Source organism: Miniopterus schreibersii (genome assembly GCF_964146895.1).
Source record: "Miniopterus schreibersii genome assembly, chromosome: 13".
Taxonomy (NCBI): domain Eukaryota; kingdom Metazoa; phylum Chordata; class Mammalia; order Chiroptera; family Miniopteridae; genus Miniopterus; species Miniopterus schreibersii.
In genome coordinates, this window is record NC_138113.1 from 12,451,779 (window position 1) to 12,463,735 (window position 11,957).

Sequence of the window (11,957 nt, forward strand, 5' to 3'; positions counted from 1 at the left end):
CGTGGGCACCTCCACTGTAGGCATAGGCCCGGCAGAGGAAGGCGGGTGCTCTATACCCAGCTCGGTGGCAGCAGGGGACCTGTGTCTCCCTGTGTCAGGGGGGCTGTGCAGCCCCAGACATGAGCCTTGGCTCAGGCTTAGAGAGAAACCTGCTTCCCAGCACGACTCCCACATTCCTTCTGGGTGGAATGCCTTTATATGGCCAAGTCCAAGTCCCTTGGGCAGGGACGTAATTAACTCTTTCCATACCTTTACGAAACCCGCACAGGAAAACAATTCCTCTTCTATCCCGTAAAGTGCTGACGCCAGGGGAATGTTTTTATTTGGCTATTATTCCGTCTCCTCTCAATGAGATCCTGTAGCGCCAGTTAACCCGGGGCAGGGATCTGTCTGAGCACCTCTGGATGGGACCGAATAATTCCAGGGGGGAGGGAGAGTTTGTTTAGTTGGGTCTGAGTTTGGCAGGAACATTGCATGCCTGCTATGTGCAAAGCGTGGTGTGAGGCATACAAAGTTGGAAAAGACGCGATTCCTGAGTTCAAGGCGGTCCCTAATACAAGAGAGTAAACAAATAGTGGTGAATGAAAAGGAGCAGCAACCTGAAAGATGGGAGACCCCTCGACCATCAGGTGCTCATAAAAAGACTGAGTTCTGAAGCGGAGGTCCGCCTGGAAAGGGAAGAGCTGGTACAGCTAGTTGACCCTCTCCAACCCCCACCCCCAGTGACTGGATAAAGTCAGGGCATGCGAGAGGATCCCCGATTACCTGGCACACAGCCACGGAGCTGTGCTGGGCACCACACTAGCCTCCATAACCCAGCTGCCTTATCAGGGGCCCTGTCTGGCACAGCAAGTGGGTGTCAGCGCAGCAAGAAGGATGGCAAGATGGTTCCAGGTCCCCATTGGGAAAATGCAAAAGATCAGGCCATTGCCCAGTTGGTGTGGCTCAGCAGTTGAGCATCGACCTAGGATCCAGGAGATGGGGGTTTGATTCCTGGTCAGGGCACATGCCCGGGTTGTGGGCTCGATCCCTAGTATGGGGTGTGCAGGAGGCAGCCGATCAATGACTCTCTCATCATTGGTGTTTCTATCTCTCTCTCTCCCTCTCCCTTCCTCTCTGAAATCAATAAAAGCATATTTTTTAAAAAACTCAGGCCACCACTAGACTGCCCCAGGGGCCTTGAGAAGGTCTCCTGGTCCTGGGTACACCATACTTCAACTCATGCTAGGTGGGACTTCCATTCTGAGTTCTCTGAAAGCCAGTTTGAATCATGTCACTGTCAGGCTGCCCTGCCCTAAACTTCAATGGTTGCTTCCCACTGCCAAGCTTCTATTTAAACTCCTCAGCCCAGCATCCAGTACCCTTCCCCCTCTGACTGCAGTTTACCCTTCCAGCTTCACCCCAGTACTACGCTGGTCTCCCACCTCAAACACCTGGCTCCACTTCTTGAAATCTCTTGAAAGCTGCTGTCTCTTTCGGGGCAGCCTCAAATGCCCTTTCCCTCCTAGAGGCTTCCCTGATCCACTCACTACCTCCCCCTTCCTTCCTACTCCACCCCATCTCCTGAAACAACCCTGCAATTTATACCTGCCTGGTGTCGCTTGTCACACTCCACCTAGGACTGGGCCTCCCTTACTCCATTGACTTGGAAGTTCCCTGAGGTGCAATGTGAGGAGTCCAGGTAGAAAGCGGGTGAATTTGGCTCACGGGGACACTGCAGAACTTAATCACTACATGTCTAGGAGCCACGAAAGCATTGGGGCTCAAGCAATTGAGATTGTGATTTTGGAAAAGTCCCCGGAGGCAGTGATGAGGAACCCAGTGAGAAAGCTGCTGTCACAGGTGAGCTATTCGGGAGCCCTGAAGCAGGGTGACAGCAGAGGGCTACAAAGGTCCCCTTGCTCTTTGCCAATACTGCCCATGCTCCCCACCTCTTCTACTTCCTCTATTCTTTCATTCATTCAGCAAAGGAAAGTTGAGCCCTGTATGTACAGACACTGCTAAACACAGGCACCTGTCCCTCTCCCTTCCCGTCTTTCCCCTCCCTTCCCCCTTCATGCCTCTCAGTCCTCGTTTCCCTGGCACCCTCCTTCACAGATAGGCAGGGCTGGGTGCTGGAGGGCATGTGAGAGAATTTCTCCTGGAACTATGAGGGCTTTAAGAAGGAGAGAAAGCTTATCATAACTGGGCTTTAGAAAGTTCACCCTGGCTACAGCTGGAGGGGGACTAAGGTCGAAGACCAGGAGGAAGGCTGGTGTCGAGGCAGAAGTTCACACAGGCAAAGGAAGGTGAAGTCAGCGTCCCCGGGAGGGACTCACAAGGACCTTGTTATATAGGCAGGCCTCGGGGACATTGCGGGTTCCGTTCCAGGCCACTGAATCTAATTTTGCTGGTGGGGGGTCTTGCCTTCATTTTGTAAAAAAAAAAAAAAAAGCAACATCTGTGAAATTCAATAAAGCAAAGCACAATAAAACAAGGCATGCCTGTAGTTAAGGTTTGATCATTTGGAAGGGAGGGGGGAGGGGAGGGAGGGGGGGGAGGGAGGGAGGAAGGAAGGAAGGAAGGAAGGAAGGAAGGAAGGAAGGAAGGAAGGAAGGAAGGAAGGAAGGAAGGAAGGAAGGGAGGGAGGGAGGGAGGGAGGGAGGGAGGGAGGGAGGGAGGGAGGGAGGGAGGGAGGGAAAACCTGTTTGGAGAAAGTCAAGCTTGTTTTCAGTAAGTCAGTCGTCAGGGGCTCAGGTTGCTAAGCTACAGGGAACTGGAACAGCCCAGTGCTAAAAGGAGCTTTGGGGGAGTTGCTGCCTCCTCCAGGCCCAAGGCTCCAAGCCTCACCCACTCCCCCTTCCAGGGCTGCTGTGGGGCGGCAGGGGAGGGGCACTGCTCCCCCTCCAGGAAGGGCCCCCGGGTTCGAAGCGCAGCAGCACCGCAGAGGAGGCTCAGGGCCCGGGCTGTGTCTGCGGTGCCCAGCTGGGCAGCTGGGTGTGCACCTTGTCCCTTACTCACCTGTGCGTCTCACTCCCACACCAGGTAGCACAGCGCCGTTCCACTGTGTGCAGGCACAAGGCCCAGTCACCCTTTTAACCTGTTTTTGGGCCGTGGAGGTGCGGGCTTTTCTGGATCACTACTCCTCCAGGTTTGCCCTGTGTAACCGAGTAACTTTTTTTTTTTTAATTTCATCATCAAATGACTAAGAACACCTGTAGCTTTCAGAACAGATTCAGAGAATGGGGATGGAGGAGTTGCACAGCAGCAAGGAGCCCAGCAGTGGGGACTCAATTTACTTTCCAAGGCCTTGAATTGACAGCTTGACCCTGGAATTCAAACTTGAAGCCACGTGGCCTAATAGGGCCTGGAGACTGCATGTGACCAGGCGCACATTCCTTTGCCTCTGTTCCCTGCACCAGGTCCCCACAGGTCAGCTCTGTGGCACTTTGGGAGAGTTGCTCCGAGACAGGACTCTCACAGGTCCGTCACACCCAACCTCCCTCCCTCTGCTCTGACACGCAGCTGTCCCCGCAGCCTCAGCCTCTTCCCAAAGGGCTGAGTGCTCCTGAAGCTAAGTTTAGGGCGCTGAGGCCAGTATACGTGGCTTCCCAGAAACAGACTCTGGGAGGCGAGGAGAGGGAAGTGATGGGGTGCCTGGAAATAGAGAAACCAGAAGAGCCAAAGATAGGAAACTGGGAGTCAGGTGGGAGGAGGGGGGAGGAATGATGGGGTCAAGGTCTGATTAAGTCTCCTTAAGAGAGTCCAACAAGAGAGATGAACTGAGTCACAAGGGCAGCAGCTGAAAAACAGCGAAGAGGAAATCACTATTGGAGATGGAGAGAGAAGCCTCCACTGGGGAAATGACCAAGGCAGGCAGGATCTAGAAGAAGAAACTGAGCATTGCCAGCATTACCTGTTGAGCTCCCACCGTGGCAGAGACCATGCAAAACAGTGGATCCCCACACCCCACTCCTGAAGGTTATCTGTGTCTCTCCTACTGAATGTAATGTTCCCACTTACTACCTGGGCCTTGTGCAACTTAACCTCTCTGTGCATCAGTTTCCTCATCAGTAAAATGGGGATCCTAACAGCTGTTGTAAGGATTAAATAACTTAATATATGGGAAGTGCTTAGACCAGTGTCTGGCACATAGTCATTAGTCAGTAAATGTGAACTATTAAGAGTTTCATCATCACCATCATCTGCATTTTAAGTTGTGAAATGAATGACTTCTACAAGGCCGGAACTCTGACCTTCTTCTATAATTAGAAAAAACAAGGCTGAGGTCAAATACTGGCTAAGGCCACACAGCAGATGAGTGTTGGAACCGATGCAAACACAGATCTGCTGGCTCTTCAGCTCACGTTCTTTTCACTGTGTTCACTCATCTTCTTGGTTCCTCAGATCCTTGATCAGAAGCAGCTAAGGGCTGGTGAGGTCACAGCCATGGAGTCGTAACACCTGGATCCCAGGTCTTACCTGCTAACAGGGCGACCTGGGACACATCACTTCTCTCTGGACCTCAGCTTCACCATGTACAATGAAAACAATATGTGTTGTGGGAAAGGTAAAGTTGTCTATCATGGTGAAAACACCAACATAGAGAATTTTCTGTGTCTTGTCACAGACAAGCAAAAAACAGTACACGGATCTAAATTTTCTTCCCACCTCTTGTGGATTTCTCATAGCTCCTTTTCTGGCTCCCTGTTTTCATTCCCTGCCCTAGGAAATCACTTCAACCTCAGTTTCTGAATGCCTTTCTGCCCTTGGCTCATTCTTTGTGCTCATGTTTTCTTTCCCTGGAAGTTTCCATCTGCTTCTGAGGCTCTAATCCCTGTTTGCAGTTAGTGCCTAAATCTGTGCCTGTACCTGGGCCTTTAGCTGGAGACTTAAAATATTGTCTTATTCCAAGGACCAACCCCAAGCAAACTGCAGGATTGGGTAGAACTCCAGCCTGCCGCTGTCTTCCTCCTCCCAGGCCCTGGCACCTGAGGTCCCTGGGTTTTCTCTTCCTCTAATCAAAGCTGATCTATGGACAGAAGATGAAATTCCTTTCCACTCCGGTGAAAGTAACAGATACGGAATGAGGGTGAGAACCTTGTGCCTAATCACTGCAATCTCTCTGCAGAATTTCACGTTGGTGCATCTCCAAGGGGAAGATGCTGGATTCCAAGCACGGGAGATAAACCATGCAGACCCACAGGCCCTGGCGCAGTCTGTGGAATGTTTCCTTGCTTTAGGGGCAGTATTGTAGTCATACTTGTCACGCCTATGACACCTCTTATCTCTGTATCTTAAAGAGCTCTGGGAATGTTAATTAATGCAAGACAGTCTTTAAAAAGCAGACTTGTAGGCAGCAGCCTCCCAAGTTCCTTTTATACTTATAAGCCTCCTTTAAGAGATTCGAGGTCTCTAAAGCCGGTGTCAGCTCTTATTCTAATAAAGAGATAACAATGCCTCAAATGTTTTGGACCACAGTGTTAGTTATGTTCCTAGCTGATTTCTAAAAAAGCATTTCATTCTTATTATTCCATGCCTCTTAGAAACCCAGGTCAGTATGTGGATTCAAGCACCAGCTCCCAATCCCCCCAAATGCATGACCTTGGGCAAGTCTTGTGAACTTTCATCTCAATTTCCTCATCTATAAAAGGAAATAATAGTACCTGAGTCTGGGGATTGTTGTGAGCCCTAAATGAGATAGTATCTACAAAGTATCTAAGTCAATGCCTGAGTTCCCGTCTCCTTTCCTTCCCCCACAGTCCCATCCTCTGCTACATAGCACTGTAGAGAAATAAACAGAAAGATACATTCAAGGCTCCCTAGCTCCATGTGTTCTAAAAGGAGATACATTTAATTATTAAAAACCTCAGACACACAGTCCTTTTGTTTAATGACTTCAAATGTTCACTTTCACTCTTTCCCACCCTTCACTAGGAAAGAAAACAAGAAAGAGTGAAAGATGAATGGGAGAGTTGTGTATGCTGGTCGCTGTGTTAGACACACCAAAATAAACAGATTGTTTTGAACTAAGATTATCTGAAGTCTACAGAGTGGAATTATTAAACTGACCTAAACTGCAATGTATAAGAATCCAGCCAAGTGTTCCCTCCTTTGGAAGCACTGTGACAGTTTGTCAGCTGGTGTGGCTGGCATTCATCTCAAGATCACAATAAGATAGAAACCTTGTCCAGTTCATTATGACCTTCTTAAACCTGCTCTGTGTGCCCCCACTGTCCTAGATCCGGGTTGCGGGGGGAGGTCAATAATTACTAAAGCATTACTTACCATCTTTTGATTCAGGATCAGAACCAGGAGAGCAAGAGCTATGGTTAAATCCAAAGATCCGTCAACTTAAGAACGCCCAAATCTGTAAAGAATTTTTTTTTTAATCCTTGCCCAAGTATATCTTTTCCATTGCTTTTCTGGGGGGAGGGGGGGTGTAGAAACAGAAACATCGATGTGAGAGAGATACATATATTGCTTGCCTCCCGCATGCACCCCAACCTGGGCCGGGGATCGAGCCCGCCACTGGGGTTTGTACCCTTGGCCGAAATCAAACCTAAGACCCTTCAGTCCGCAGGCTAACACTCTAACCACTGAGTCAAACCGGCTAGGGCTGTAAGAATTTTCATAAGGTTTTATTTGAGCCAAACAGAGAATACGCCTGGAAGCAGGACCTCAGCAGACTAAGGAAAATGCTTCAGTGAATGACAATTTGCAGTTTCTTTTATGCATTTGGAATTAAGGAAGGAACGTAAGGACAATTGCGTAGAGGTGGGAGAAAGCAAGGTGGGGATTGAATTAAAGGATAGTTAACATTATGTGCTCTCTTGAGGGTAGTTATGCTTCAGGGGTCTAACGGGAGGGTTACTCTGGCATTTCAAAGGTGTGTTAACTTAGATGGACAGGGCTTGCTTACGGCAAAGATAAACCTTTTACTAACAAAGCTATATGCCTGGGTGTGACTGCCCACCGTGACCTGCCCAGTTAGGAATTTACGACCAGATCACCCTGTGAGGTCACTTTCCGTCACTGGACTTGTCAGTTTTATTATAGAACCCTTTTCATCCACAATATGAATGTGAAGCTCCATTTAGGAGGCGAAGCAGGGTGTGAAGAGACCGGGCCAGAAAACAGAACCACCGATTGTGGATGGGTCCATGGTGGGGTGCTGGCTGGGTGCAGCAGTCAGTATCAGCTGATCCAAAAGTGCCAGGCTGGGCCAGGCATAGAGCAGGAGCCAAGCGCCAACCACGGAAAGCAAAAGAAGCAGATGGGAGGGGAGCCGGGACCGGGAAATAGCCGAAGCTAAGAACAAATAGGACGGAACTAGGTTAAGGTCAGGACTCGGTGTCTGCAGCCCCGCTGCCAAGTCCATGAACGAGTGACAGCAAGGAAGAACTGGAGACACAAGCTGCGGGCTGGTGCTGTTCCACCAACTGGGACTTGGTGAGGGCAGGGGTGTCCCGCTAGAGCACTGTTTGGTGGGCCCACTACTGGAACTACATAAGTGCTAGCTGTCCTTGGCATTGTAAAAATGGGCAGAAGCCCATGCGAGTGAGGTGAGGGAAACTGGGGGGTAGACTGAATGGAGAACACACCTGAAAGTGGGCCTTGCTCAGTGAGCCTCTACCTGCCTCAGAGCGCCTTTAGTCGGATACACCTAAGACTTTCCCTCCCTCCTTTCCACATCCTGGCTTACTTTCCTGTGGCTATCATAATCAATTATGACAAACTTGGTGCCACAAAACAACAGAAATGGCCCTAGCTGGTGTGGCTCAGTGGTTGGGGGTCATCCTGTGCACCAAAAAGTTGCCAGTTTGATTCTTAGTCAGAGCACATGCCCGGGTAGGGGGTGTGTAGGAGGCAGCCAATTGATGTTTCATCCTCACATTGAGGTTTCTCTCTCTCTCTCTCTCCCCCTCACCCTTCCTCTCTCTCTGAAAAATCAATAAACTATTCATTAAAAAAAATACACAAAACAATAGAAATGTATTCTCTCACAGTTCTAGAGACAAGAAGTCCAAAATCAATATTGCTCAGTTGAAATCAAGGTGTTGGCAGGGCCATTCTCCCTCCAGAGGCTCCAGAGAGAATCCTTGCCCTGTCCAGTTTCTGGTGGCCATTGGCATTCCTTGGTTTGTGGCTGCATTACTCCAATCTTTGCCTCTGGCTTCACATGACCTTCTCCTCTGTGTGTGTGCATGTGTGATCTCCCTCTCTTTCTCCCTTGCCGTAGCATTTAGGATCTACTTGGATAATCCAGGATAATCTCTTCATCTCAAAATCTTTAATCACACCTTCCCTTTTTTCTCATACGGTAACATTTGCAGGTTCCAGGGCTCAGGACCTGATATCTTCGGGGAGCCATCATCCTGCCCACAACAGGGCCTAGTGCAACCTTGGTTGGGAGAGGATTCCAGTTTGCCTTTCCCTGGAGTGATGCAACAAGGACAGGAGTGGGATGAGGAGAGGAGGAGAGCTGTCACCAGGGCAGAGGCAAGACGAAGCAGGGCAGATCAGGGGTCTGGGGGAGGCTGGTGGGGGCCGCCTGGTGACAGGCAGGGTGACATCAGAGAGGCCATGGGGCAGAGTGGAGTTCAGCACCAGCCTCTGGGCAGGGGTGTGTTAATGGCCTCCAGGAAAAAGCATGAGTCACTCGGACACCCAGCCAGGGGAAGGAAAAGACGGAGGCCTGTCTGATTGTACTGCTGGGGTTCAGAGCCTTGGTGGACTGTCCTGGGAGCTCAGACCTGAGCGCCCATGCCCAACCCTCTAACTTGGGCGCAGCTGGGCCACAATGAAGAGGACACAGTCCCTGACCTTGATGAGCTCACATCCTGGCGGGGGAGGCAGGAATATTAACAGTGCTCTATTAGTAATGCACATATGTATATGGGTCCGATGGAACATATATAAAAGAACATTTATTCTACCTGGAGCCAGAAGGTGGTGGATCTAAAAACTTTCAAAGAGATGAGACATTTGAGGCGAGTCTTAAAGTCCAAGAAGGAGTTTTCTAGGCAGAGGCAGACAAAATCGGCTGAGAGAGGAGGAAGCACGTGGGGTTAAGGAAACCTTGCGATGAGACAAGTGGCTCCGTCACACCTAAACAGGCACTTGAGCATTGCCAGGGGTTTGTAATCAACGTGGAACTGCAATATAAAACAGACTCCGAAACTGGACTCCGAGGGCGTAAGCTCAAATCATGGCTTTGCCAGTGACTATGGGTGACCTTGAGCAAACTCGTATGCCCTCTGAGTCCCTTGGCCCGATCTGTAAAGTGAGGTTAGTAGCCTCTTCGTCAGGGGGTTCTTTTCAGAATTAAGTAAAGTAATGCTAGGGAAATTGTCTGAAAACCTACATGTTCAAATAAATGTCAGTTTTCTCCCTTTCTGAGAGGTGGGGCAGTTCCGTGGGACAGGCCGTCACTGGGGCAAATGCTCCTCCTGTGGGGGTGGGACAAGAGTGCCACCAAGACCTTGAGGGGTGTAAAGCACCTCCACTGTTTTCTCCCTCAATCTCCCCTCCCCCCTCTGCTCACAGGGAAACGCTGGGAAGGATCCTGCTTGGTGCTTCGCCCTTTCGTCCCTCTCAATTTTGCTGATCTGAGAATGTTCGCTCCTAAAAAGAGGTGTTCTCTCAGTCACAGTGGCACTAATAAATACACACATCACCAAGACAACTCCATGAGGCAGGAGCTGTAATATCCCTTTTTACAGACAAGGAAACTACCGCCAGTGGTAGAAACAGCCTTGGGCCTTGGGGCTCCATGGGGTCCCAGGCCAGTGTCATTTCCTCTGACCCTCTCTGCCCCCCATTTGCACTAGCATGTGGGCTATAATTTGCCTTGGATGTAGTTCAGGCTTCTGAAACGCTGCTGTGTTGTCCAAAGCCTGGGGGGCTTCCATCAAGTGTACGTGTGGGGCTTGCCTGTTAGTTTCCAGAGAGTTCAAAACACCCACCATGCTGTAAAAATATCCTGCCCAGACGTTCACAAACACCCTGCCCACGTTTTCAAAAGTCTCTCTACCCGGTCCCATCCACACCCTCCCCTTCTCGCCTTCATTAGAAAGCTTGATATATTTTAAAAATCTACAACACTTAAATTATTATAACATTGGTCATTATAATGATAATATAAAAATTGGAAGAAAAAGAAAATGTTGAGGAATTCTCCAAACTGAAAAAAAAAAAAAGTATCTTAACAGAGGCAAGTAGAGGAAAGAATGCCAGGGAAGACAGGATGAAAGGGAAAGCAAAACTGCCTACATTTACAATCCCTGAATACCTAAATGGATTTATTTGGAATCTATGGTAATGGAAAAAGTTCATTGAAACAGCAAGCCATGCAGCATGGCCAACAGGCAGCAAACTGCCTTTGGAAGTGAATTAGGATTTCCTGGATCATCTTGGCTCTTTGCGGGGTTTGGAAAGGAAGACAGTCCAATGGAAAGGAGAAAGAATTCTCCGTGGTTGTCAACAGGAGTATAATAGTGAAAAGAGAACAGGACAGAAGCTGAAAACCTGGGTTTCAGTCTTAGCTGTTCCACCCTTTTGCTGTGTGACCTTGAACAAGGCCTTTCCCTTCTCTGGGCTTCAGCTTGTCCCATCTGCAGATGATTTCATGGTGCCTTCACATTCCATAAGGAGCCCTGGCCTGTGTGGTTCAGTTGGTTGGGTGTCGTCCTGGGCACCAAAAGGTTGCTGGTTTGATGCCTGGGTTTCAGGCTCCATCCCCTGTAGGGGTCATGCAGGAGGCAGCTCATCGATGTTTCGCTTTCACATCGATGTTTCTCTCTCTCTCTCTCTCTCTCCCCCCTTCCTCTCTAAAAATCAATTAAAAATCTTTTTAAAAGTTCCATAAGGATATTTTTAGCCAATATAGAATCACAGCCATATTTTTTGTTTTGTTTTTGCCTCCCTTCTTCAAAGAGAATGAGTCAAGAGGACATGGTTGCTGCTGAGCACACATTTACCCAGAGGGCAAAACCACACAGGCATTTGGTTAAAAATCTGACAAGAGCATGTCTCACATCCAAATCCCAAGCTCAATAGAACGGCCCTCTTCGATGCCGGGCTGGAGCCGCTTGCGAGGGAGGAGGCCCGTGGAGGCCTCTGTCTGAAGCTCTTTCATTGCAACACTCCCAGAAAACCAGCCCTGTCATTAAGCCTGCAAAGTAAACATCATCCTCGGCAGAAGCCCAAGTTAGCAGTCACCTAAAGCAAAGCTCGCTCTTTTAAAGGGAACTCTTTCACCATTCATCACTCCACGAGTCCCTGCTTTCAAACATGAAAACAAATATGGGGCTCCCCTAAGAAATCACTGGCCCTTCACCCACAGTCACCACAGGCTGTGGGCAGGATTCGGAATTATGTTTCACTGGCTGGTCCAGACTAGTTTGGAGAGAGAAACATACACAGGGGGCAGAGAGGCAGGGTTCCAGGGGTAGGGGTAAGGACGGGGCTTCTCTGCTGTGATTACCACAGAGCTATGGATGGTATTAGCACATTCAGAACAGTTTGCCCGGAGTCCAGAATTTAGACTTACCCATAAGCATTTCTTGCCCTAAATACTTACCATAGGTATATTAAGTTTTTAGCGTATCATTTTGTTCTTATTAATTGAGATGCTTCATTCTGTTAAGGCTGCATCGTGTGTGTATGCTTTGAAGCCCCACCAAGCTAGCAAATTCTTCAAAGGCAGAGGGAGTTCCAGTTGTTTGGTTTCCAAGCCCAATAAGATGCCCAGGGCAAAACTGAGCCAAGACAGGCAGACTGCCTTTGCCAGGAAGTCAACAGCACCTTCTCAGTGTGCCCCAAAGCCCCTCTCCCACCAGCCCATCCCCACCCGTTCCTGTGACCCACAAAGCACTACTTCCTCCCAGGGGCTGAGAAGACAGGAGAGCACTGAGAAAGTATTATCAGGTATTTATTTCTGCATAGCCCAGGCTAGCCTACAACCCATCTGGTAC